At 40.8% G+C, this 11,173-nt stretch overlaps 1 long non-coding RNA gene across 1 annotated transcript in view; it reads right to left on the bottom strand.

The window, feature by feature from the left end:
• Positions 1 to 1,891: 1,891 nt before the first annotated feature.
• Positions 1,892 to 11,173, bottom strand: part of LOC148155430 (uncharacterized) — a 50,769-nt gene continuing 41,487 nt past the window's right edge. Inside the window, exon 3 of the long non-coding RNA XR_015765310.1 lies at positions 1,892 to 10,167. This is a non-coding gene — a long non-coding RNA (uncharacterized LOC148155430). The remainder of the gene's footprint in view (positions 10,168 to 11,173) is intronic.

The raw sequence follows: 11,173 nt of genomic DNA, 5'->3' as shown, positions 1-11,173 counted from the left end.
CAGACATGTTTCAGTTCAGACTTACTTATCGGTGTATTTTTCCTTAAAAATCTGATGTCATAAACTCAATGTCAAAGGTTATACTAAGCTTGTAAATTTGGGAGCAGCTCCAGTTTGACATGAAACTGAAATCTATACACTTCAAAGTTTTGTACTTTGAAAAACTTGAATCTTTCACATTTTGTCACATCACAACAGTAAACATAAATTGGAAGGGACCTGATTTATTATTTTGGAAAATTTTGCAAAGAAAATCTGAAAAGTGTGGCATGTTTTTTTTCCGCACTTTTTTTACTTGGTGCCTCTAAATAAAATTCTGTGCAGTCAAATTTAATTTCAGAAGGTGATGATAATGGGTGTAACTGAATCCCAGTATGAATACGCTGCTCTGTGAAGGCCTCAGATTTGCAGACAGGTCAGGGAGAAAGTTGTGACGAAGCTTAAAGGGGGGAATGGTCATTAAATCATACATTTTGAAAACTTCACAGAGCACTGACCAATCCATTTTCTGAAAATAGAAAGAGCATTTTGAGCATTTCATGGCCTTTATGCAAGACTTACTGAAAAAAAAGGCAAACAAAATCCCATTTGCAGTTTGCAACAAGTCCTGTACTTAAAAACAAAACAGCAAACAAGTAAAAGAAGCAGCTTTAGCCAGATGAGAGCAAAATGGCACTGATTGGCCAAACCGCAAAATATACGTGGCAGAAAATTAACACTGCACCATAAAACATGCTGATGGCAGCATCATGCTGTGGTGACACTTTCTTCAGCAGGGATAGAGAAGGTGGTCCGAGTTAAAACGAAGATTGATGGGGCTGCAAAAAAAATCTGGACCTGAGGCTGCAGCTCAACTTTCAGGAGAACAACACATAAACATTTTGCCAACAAGAATGGGCAACTATTATAGTTTCTACCTGTGGAAATGTAGAAGAGACATACTCCAAAAAAATCATATAGAAGAATTTAGTGCATGCCACACTTTTCAGATTTTTATTCATAAAAACAAAAACACACAAACTTTCCTACTGCTTCACAATTATGCACTAACCATGTCGCTTTAGGGTTAATAATGTGGCAAGCGGCTGTAAATTTCAAACACAAACTGTATATTTACCCCCCAAACCAAGCAATTATTGGCCAACTCTCTAACATACCACTTTATTCGTAGAACTAAACAAAGCAAAAACATGACACGTTAATTGTAAACATCAAACGCTCAGCGTTTTGTCTCCATTTTGTAACTCCAATAATGTCTGCTTAGTTGCAGTGTAGCTACTAAATGATAAACATGAAAGATAATAAAAATGTATCATATTTCAAGCTGCATGTTTGTGTGGATAAAAAAAAATAATAAAATAGTGACCCCTTGACCCACTGCAGGGGAAGTTTAATACTTTACATCCACCAATAAAATAAATATCAAGTTCACAAAACCACACAAAATATCATGTTAAAGAATAAATCTTATTAAGCAGATGCAGGATTTCAAGTTTAAATTTTAGACTTTGTAAATTACACAAGAGCATTTTATATTAGCCAACACAGATTTCACATCCAACCTAAATTGTGCACAATATATGGGGATTCTGGCAACAAAATATCATTACAATAATTGTTGGCAATAACATCCCAAAGTAAATTCACATTTGGCCAGTTTAATACATTTAGGCTGTGAGATGGAGTAGATGTGAACATCTGACACTAAATGACAAAGCTTTATAGTATTACAGGAATTTATTACACATAATATTGTCATAGCAACATTTAATGATAATATGGTTATGGTATAGTTTCCTAATATTACACCTAGTAAATACCTGACAACATAAATTAATCAAATCCTTTTTCATCTATGCACAGAGAGCTGCAGATTTGAAAGCTCATTCAGTTTCTTTGCTAATCAGTATTCTTTAAGGATGACACAATGCACCAAAAACGATAACTTCTTCCGTCTTATGAGAGCAAAAACCTCTTCAAAGGGAGGTTGAAAATAGCGCCTGAGCTCAAACTGATCCATCCTTGAACCACAGCCCATCTGAACTAATGAAAGAATGAGGACAAAACATCAAACAGCGTCTGCGTTCAAATGCTGCTGAAGTTTCATTAGACACGAAGAGCTGCTTGAGACGAGATTAAAAAAAATACAGGTGATATAGAACTGCATGCTGTAGAAGAGGCTGCAGGGTGGAGGGATGGGGGGTTTGCTGGTGAAGGTTACTGTGATCGCTGGCCATCTATACTTCATTAGTCTCTATGCACATACCAGTAAAGGTATGGAGAAACTTTGACTATGACGATGCAAAAGTCTGGCTCTCAGCAGATGAAGACCTCAGCTGACCTCACTTGCAGCATTGTGCGGCATGTGAAGCCTTGACTGGTGCTCTGCTAATTCTATTCTCCAAGCAGCTGCATTAAAAACACTCTGAATGTAATCTTTCACCTGAGTACATTCGTATGGTTGTTAATGAAGAAGCCATCCTGCTGCATTGAAGTATAAGTATCTATTTAGCTCTGAATGACTTTCTCTTTTCAATGTCTGACATTCGCATGCATTAACAAAGCCGGCCTCATTGGTTGGATACGGAAAAAGATGATATTCATGAGGTCAAACACAAGTGTACTGAGCTTTCAGTGTCACGCTCTCACCAGTACTTTGTGCTGCTCTCAAGATAAGACATTTTGATTTCGAGTCTGTGGACAGCTGGGAACAGGAGGTGCTTTTCCTTTATAAGGGTTTTACACAGTAGTTGTTGCAGCATATCAAAAGTCCGGTGTCTTCTGCAACCGAAGTGAGGTTCTGCTGTATTCTGTCTGCAGAGATATCTGTGCAAGATTACACACTGTGGGTGTAGCCCAAGTCTCAGATTCCTCATTCATTCACTGTACCTCCCCCATAAAACAATGCTGCTGAAAATCTGACAGTGCATCGCCATGTCACCCCACCTTGTCTGGTCATCCCTCCTCCTCCGGTCACATGTCTCTCATAGCCACATTCCTCTAGCCATCTTTCCTCTCATCCCCACCCCTACGGTCCACAAGCTGTGCCTGCCTCTGGGTCTAAACTCTTCCATTTCCTGAAAGAAACCCAATGTTCCTCTTTTTCGTTATCTCTATTTGCATTCGTTCTGGATTGAATGTGCCGCTGGATAAAATAACAATAATAATGATAATAATAATAATAATAAAAATATGCAGCCGTTTGGTCTTTGCTGTGGTTTCTGTCCTTCCGCCATGTTAAGCGTGGTTTTGGCGTTTTGTCTTACAGAGATGTGTGAGTGCCCCTCGCAGCTCCCAAGAACCCAACCCGTGCACATCACAGCAAAACGTCACAAGTTAGGGTCTCAGGGAATGAGAAAGGTACAGATCACTTCTTGTCCGGCCTTTTTCTGTGCAGACGCTTCGGCTCGGGCTAAAGCAGCTTCCGCTCTCTGTGGCTTTGTGCTGTACTGTAACTGATGTCACAACTTAGTCACCATCGTCAGGCTTGTTTCTTGCAATGGATTAACCTTAAACTCCGGTGACATTTTTTTGGCCTATTTATATCCTGGATATGCATCAAATACGACACCTATTGAAGGTCAAAAAAATGATACAATCTGATCTTCTAATGTACATTTGGGAGTGTTTATGCTCGGTAAGTCATCAGCGACTGACCATACAGACCCAGACAGAGACCTCTTTACTCTCACATGTTGCTCATGAATCAGACTCAGCATATTTGGCTCGCCTGTTACCGCCACAGCCTGACTCGGCTAGACCTGCATCAAACGAAATTGATTTTTCATTTGAAAAGCCGTAATCTAGCAGAGCAGTCAGATAAAAGAAAAAAAAAAAAAAAAAAAGGAGAACAACAGATTTCATACGTGGGCTGCAGGGTCTTATACTTTCTACCGCAACGACATCTCCAAGCACAGCGGGACTGTCAGACCTGCAAACCGGCACTAGTCGATTACTTTATGGGAAGAAACTCGTTTGCGTGGCGGAGAGAATAAAATCCGACCTGCACACGAGATGGAAAAGGAGAAGGAATAGGAGGCTGGGAGGAGCGGTGAGATGAGACGCAAGGAAGGAGAAAAAGCAAGAGGGGAAACTCACCCCGTTGGCCGAGGCGGCTTACGCTGCCGCAGTCCTCAGCGTGTGTGTGTCTCTGCAGGTCATCTTAGCAGAGGGAGAGGAGATGTGGCCAGACGAAATGTAAAAAGAGAGAAATCTGCAAGGGAAAAGAAAAGGGAGAGAGAGAGGAAGAGAGAGAGAGAATGCTGCAGAGAAAAGTAGAGGAAGATTTTAGTGCCGCCTTCGCTGGCTTTGTTCAATGGATCGCTCGAAGTAGTGCACGAGGCTTCTCGAGCAGATTGCTGCCGTCTAGCCGTCTGGTGCTCAGACATGCGAGACTGTACCATGTGCAGCCGGAGAGAAACAGAAGGAGAGGCAGGGAAACACAGAGAGAGATGCAGGGGGAAGCAGGTGCAGTGTTAAAGGGGAGAAGGACAGACAAGTTTAGATAGGAGAGTAGTGAGGACTGCGGTCGACGACAAAGTCAGAAAGAGTTAACGTGTAAATCTACCTTTAAAGATTTTCTCAAAAAAATAAAGAGATTAGAGAAGGAATGAATGTGGTGTGGCACAAGGAAGAAACAAGAAGATCAATTGGCCTGAGCTGCTACTGTAAAAACAGTGCTGACCAGTACAGAAGAAGCTACAAGAGAGAGAAAACACTAAATACATCACAGTGACAGCCGTGATACAGCAAAGTACGAGAAATGTATCTGTAACGGTCGGATCCAAAGGAAATCCCCCAAAGCAATTCAAAAATCCACACCTCGTGCCACAAGAATGTCAAATCTCAGCATTTCCTAAAGTTGTCTGCATAAATCGCAAATCAGACCTTAAAATGAGACGACGTAACAAAAAAAGCAACATTTTTTTTTTTGTCTAAATTCAGCAGGTCTGACACAAACGAGAGCCAAAACGACTACAGGAGTGAATTTTTTTGGGGGAAAAACATGAAACGCCTGTTGCTGTAGAGCTCCTGCCTCCTTTCTCCATGTGACTCTACTGTCTGTCGGTCTATCTGGTCTCCTGGCACAATCTGCCTCACGTTCCTTCTTTGGGCCTTTGTCTTTGGCTGTATCACACCTCTCAGCTTGAGCTTGTGCCGCTTTGATTGCCTTTCCCTCCTCTGCCTCGTATGCTTCATGGTTTTGTAGGCTCAAGTCCCCAGGGCAGACAAACTGTGGAGCCCCTGCATGCCCCTCTGCCTGTGACACACACTCACACACACACACACACACACACACACACACACACACACACACACACACACACACACACACACACACACACACACACACACACACACACACGCACGCACACACACACGCACGCACACACACGCAAAACATCAAAACAGCAGGAGAAGAGTGAGGAAATTCAGATAATTTTCTATTCATTTCCTTCCACAGCTGAAATCACTTAGATTGCAAAAGGCCTGGTGTACAAAGAGAAGCCGAAAAACAGAGGAGCAGAGGAAGAATGGAGAAAGTGTTGAACATGAGCACATAAGAGAAGGAGCGAAGGCAGAGAAAAAAAGAAAAGAAAAAGGAGGCATGTTTTCATCTTACAGTGTCCGTTCCCAAGCTGGCTTTCATTTCAGACAAAAAAATTTCCCCTCCAGTCGGCAAGTCCACTATTCTGTTCCTGTCTCCCTCGCCCTCTGTGTCTGTGAAAGTGAGTCGGTATTACAGCGTGCATTTCATGGAGAAAAGGAGGGTGGGAACAAGGAGAAAAGGAGGGAGCAAGGGAGTAACGCACTGGTTCAGGAAGAGGTAAAGGAAATGTAACTGTACGCCTGCTGGTTGGTACTCCTATGTTTGATCAATGTTACTCCTTTAAAGTAGCAGAAAAGGATTGTGGAAAAAAAAAAAAGAGATGAAAGACGAAAGCGAGAGGACTGGGGAGAAGAGGGCATTACCGGAACAGGGTTCTTTAGAGGGACAGCACACAATGGACAGTGATCAGTAAAGGCAGAAAGAAGCCTGTGTGGTCCCATTCTGTCCCTCTGCTGGTTTTTATCTTCGTCTCGTAAAGCTCAGTCCGATAAAAATCGATTGTTCCGTTCCGTGTTTTTATTTTCTACATTTTTCCGAGCAGTTTAAAAAAAACTTTTTGTTCGGAAAGCTCCTCGTTTAGATCCAAATTTACATTAAGAACATGTGAGCAACTATTAATGTTCAGATAAAATACAAGGAGAGTGGAGTGTGTGTGCATGGGGGGACGAAGGAGAGAGCTCGACGGTGCCTCCTGCTGTACAGAGCGTCACACTGCCCCTCGGAGAGCGAACCGTAGCACACAAAGAAGGATGCAAAAAAAAGAGAAAGAAATCCACAAAAAGCAAAACAAAATAAAGCACTTTGCTTGCACGAGGGCAAGATATACAAACTAGAGTAATTATGCACTGACTAAATAAACCCGGCAGATTAATGTTGTGTCTGCTGTAACTGTACACGCTCGCGCTCTGAGAAAAGCTACCCCGTACCCAGGGTCTCTTCTTCATTCTGGCTCAAAGAGCTCCCTAACCCCACTGCTGTCGAACCCGGTGGCCTTGAGACAGAGAGCAAAGAGTTTAAGTGGAAACAGCCTCTCATCACCACGATGCTCCACGTACTTCACATCTGCACACAGCAGCATACCACAGCACCAGGAACAACCGGCCAAAGCCTCCGAGATCACGTTTGAAAACTTCTTTGAAAGGGGAAAAAATAAATAAATATGTTCATTCATAATTATGCTTGTCGTATTATTTGTCTGGCTGCTTTTAATCATCCTTAGTGTCAGGCAATTTACAAATAAAATCCCTCTTTAAGCAGAATTTGATCAGAAGTTTATTCACAGAAACATGCTAATCGGAACCAGCTGAATTGTCTCCGAGCATGCACAGGAAATCAATCAGAGTACACCCCAAATTAAACAATAAATAAGTAAACCTCCAGTTGCTGTAGATTATTTTGGGGTCTGTGGGTTTCTTGGTCTGAAGCAGTGAAAGTTGTTTTTATCGCAGCAGCATGTTCACCGCATAGTTGCGCTGAGGAAATATATCGTTTTGGTTAAGTGAAATTGAACTTTGTTCATAATTGGCTGCCAAAACCGTTCTTCCCCTTGCGGGTGTATGGTGTTTCCCTCATTCAGTGGCATCTCTTTCATTACAGCGTCCCACAAACCTCAATGCAACGGTACTTTTCCCTTGACTCTCAAACATCTGAAGCATTGTCCTGTGCTCTGTCAGGATTTTAATTAGCTCAAATATTGTCACACGGGATGAGATGCGTGTCTTTTTTAGCTGGTCCAGATTTTTTTATTTTATTTTATTTTATTTTTTCTGTTACTGGCCTCTTTAAAAATGTGAAAACATTGAAAATGTAGCATTCTTTTTTTTATTTTAGAAATAACTGCAACCCCCCCCCCCCTGCAAATACATGAAAGTTGTTCATATTTAAATTCCTGGTCAGAGTAGAGTGTGTTGTGTTTCCTCAGGGAAAGCTAGGAGGCTGTACAGTTATCTCCTGTGGTGTCACTCTGAACTATACAACCTACTACCTCAGCCTGAGGAACACAGAAGGACGACGGCTCAGAAAGGGCGGAGTGAGCTGCTGGGAGGGGCGATCGTACTGTCCATTGTTATCGTGAAAAAAAAACAAAAAAAAAAACATTATGAATATGATGTTATTCAAATGGACAGAAACACACAGCTTGTTACTTTTACAGTCTCAACCATGTTTCGACTGCAAATCCAGTCAATTGTTGGTGTGTTTGTGTTTCAGATACGACCAAACATAATTGTTTAACAATAAAGTTGAACTATAAAACCCTTTTTTTAATAATGTGTAAGTAGAGATGCACCGATCAGGCTTTTCCTGGCCGATATTAACTTTGGGTTTTTTACTAAGATTTCAACCCAAGACTCAGAGAGCGAAGGACTCTCCAAGTCCTGAGCCTAGAGAAAAAATCCTACTAAATCTTAAACCAATTCAGATCTTTTTATTTTAACTCATTTAAAATATATTTCAACCAATTCACAATGCAGATGAACAATGACACCGACTTTATTTCGCAGGCATGTATGTTGAGGAAGACGAGATTTGTTTTTTTTTTAAATTGTTGATGAATTTCAACCGATTTCTTTCACCATTTCCGAATATATTCATAATACCGACTGCCTGCGATCATAACACACTTTCAGACACAGAGGTGAACGAAGGCAGAAGGACTGCAGTTGCTCAGTGGGGGGGAATTTTCACCTTGAGACAATTTCCAATTTGTTGTTCAGATTGGACGGGGATTTTCTGAAATATCTTTGATAAATTTAAAATAATTTCCCTTACCAATTCTGAAAATAACAATAAAAATAGACTGAGAATGAAGGAATGATAAGATTATCCCAATTTATGCTTCGGACTTCCCCAATCGTTGTCTGATCATTATTAAACCAAAAACAGGATCTAAAGTGTATGTTTTTGGTGTATATAGTTATAGGAGTTGTTAATTTTAATGCATTTAATGGAGAATAAAAAGTTGCGCGATTTTTCAGGATTCGAACAGTTAATTTCTAAACTTGATCGGTGCATATCCACACTTCCTTTAAGAAAAGTATTTGCTTTTGTAAAGCTGCAGCCTAGATTTATATCCAAAGAGAAAACATTTTCACCATCACTGCACTGAGCAAAGCCAAACATGAAAAATGTTAAGCCCTCATCTCCAAACCCAGAGAGCAGGACGAGTCTGAACATTTCACCATGTTCACTGTGTTAGTGGACTGGGTCATGAATGGGTAACATAGTGAAAATGTCATCCACAATGTTACACCATAACCCAGTCTTCCAAACTGGGTGGGGTCACTGCACAAACACGTCACATGTGGGATAATTTTGGCTGAGAAAACCCCGTATCCACGGATTCAGGCTTCGTGTTGTTTAATCATAGGAACACAAACAAAATCAGTTCCAGCCTTTATAACTATTGAGTAAAAAAAAAAATAAAAAATAAAAATCTGCTGCGGAGCTATTCAGTCACTTCTGTTGTTGATTTTTCTGACAGGCGAAAGGCGAGTGCAGAATTTGCCAGGAAGACACATACCTATAGATACGAGCTTGCGTAGCCAGTCAGCACAAGTTCGGATCTACGGGTTTGTGGCAACTAGCATTACCCATTTCAAGACAGGAAAGCCCACAAAAACATTCAGATGTGAAACTCACTCTATGCTCTCCAGGTAACTATAGTTATTCAAAGAAAAAGAGTAAGACAGGAAAAAAAAAAACGTAAAAACGGAACAATTTTAATAGTAGAAACAATCATTTGTCTTTTTTTTTATATATATTTTTTAGAACCTCTTAAAGGTAAGCAGAAAACCTATAGATCTCATATGTCCAACAGAGGCGAGCTTTGAAGTTGCAATAATGTTCTTGAACAGGCCAGAGCACATGACTGTGAGGGTAATGAGGTGTTTGTGTAGCCTACTTAACCCATTCGACTGAGGTCAGCATTCACGTCTAAAATATCACTCAACAATAAAAGACAGCCTTAGAATCTTAACATGGCATTAAATATTAAATGAGTTGATGCAATAAATCTGAATTCAGCTGGATGTAAAGCTGAGTAAATAAATGTGAAGCTGCACTATGAATAACCCTCCCATAAAAAGGTGAATATTACAAGATCATATTAGAGCTGTGAAGTATTGCTAAAGTAACCCAGCAGCATATTCAGTGTGTGTGTATTACAAACAAAAACAATACAATCACAAAAAAATAAAATAAAACAAAAGCGGTTCTGTATAAATTCCCTCTTCGTAGTAATCTGATCAAATTTATGCCTTCATCTTTCCGTCTTTCTCTGGACGTTACCACCGGCCATACAACACAGTAAATAATTGTTAAGAAACAAAAATAGCGAACGATATTAAAATGCTCACACCCAGATAAAAATCATCAGACACACATCATATGATGCGTATTGGAGACCACTCTGACAGAGAGAAAACTAAAAGCAGTCTGAATTGCCAACATACCAGGGGACACAGGCTGGACCTGATGGTCAAATGTCCTCTAAAATCAGATGAAGTCAGGCTTGAGGAGCAGTGCAGGCCGGTGCTTTGGCGTAAATAACAAAAACCCTAAAAAAACAGACACATAAATCATCAGTATAAATGATCTGTGAACAGCAAAGCATGAGTAGCATTCAAAAATGCAACATTCATGCACACACGTTCCAAAAATCACGCACTTACAAACACGTGGTGGTCCATGCACACCCTTACAGTAAGACACAAACGGCCAAAAAAATAAATAAAAAAACTACAGGCAGCAAAGCAACGATTCAGAGAAAGTAACGAGGCTAAAAAAAAAAAAAAAAAAAAATCTAAATAACACCCGAAAGTGAACTGATAATGTCCCCTCGTTCACTCCCAGTTACGCCCTCATAACCCGCTGTCCGGTCCCTATTTTCCAGGGTACAAAACCTCAAATCGCCTTTGAAAAAAAATGGTACGGCAAGAGAGAAATGGCAAAAGGTTGAATGCGGTGAGATGTGGATGAGGAGGAGGCGCAGCGCAGGGCTGGCTACAGAGAAAGTGGAATTTGTGACCAAGCAAAGGAAAGGGTGGTGTTTTCTTTTTTTCTTCCTTTCTTTTTTTTTTTTGATGCTTCATTCTGCTTGGCTTTTTTGGATCCCAGCAGGATCCTTGGCTTCAGCTCTGTCTTTTCTTAGTGCTGCCAAAGTCTGGACATATTCCTTTGTCTTAAATTCTGTTACACAAAATTAGTCAGAGAGATGGGCAAAAGATATAACTGAACAGAGACGAGAGCCAAATGATCTGTCAACAAAAGTGGAGCGAAAGTTGTTAAAGAAAACTCTAAAGAGGAGAGGAGCTCCGTAAATAAAGAAAAAAAAAGTCACGATGGATACAGGTTTTTGGTTGCCTCTCAATATATATTTTTTTTGTCCTGCAAACAGATTATTTCCAAAGTGCAACAGCTGAAACGTCTCCAATGCTATGCCACGTAATGAGAGAGGGAGAGAGAAAGCAGCCACTTTTTCCCTTTCCAAAATGGCTGAGGGCTGAGAGAAAGCAGCTCCGAGCAGAGAGGAAGAGAGGTGCACCCCGTCCTGCTCGGAGGAGG

Source organism: Poecilia mexicana, unplaced genomic scaffold, assembly GCF_051168715.1.
Source record: "Poecilia mexicana isolate PSO_F unplaced genomic scaffold, ASM5116871v1 scaffold_14, whole genome shotgun sequence".
NCBI lineage: Eukaryota > Metazoa > Chordata > Actinopteri > Cyprinodontiformes > Poeciliidae > Poecilia > Poecilia mexicana.
Note: the sequence above shows the minus strand (reverse complement) of the source record. Positions and strands in the feature narration are given on the sequence as shown.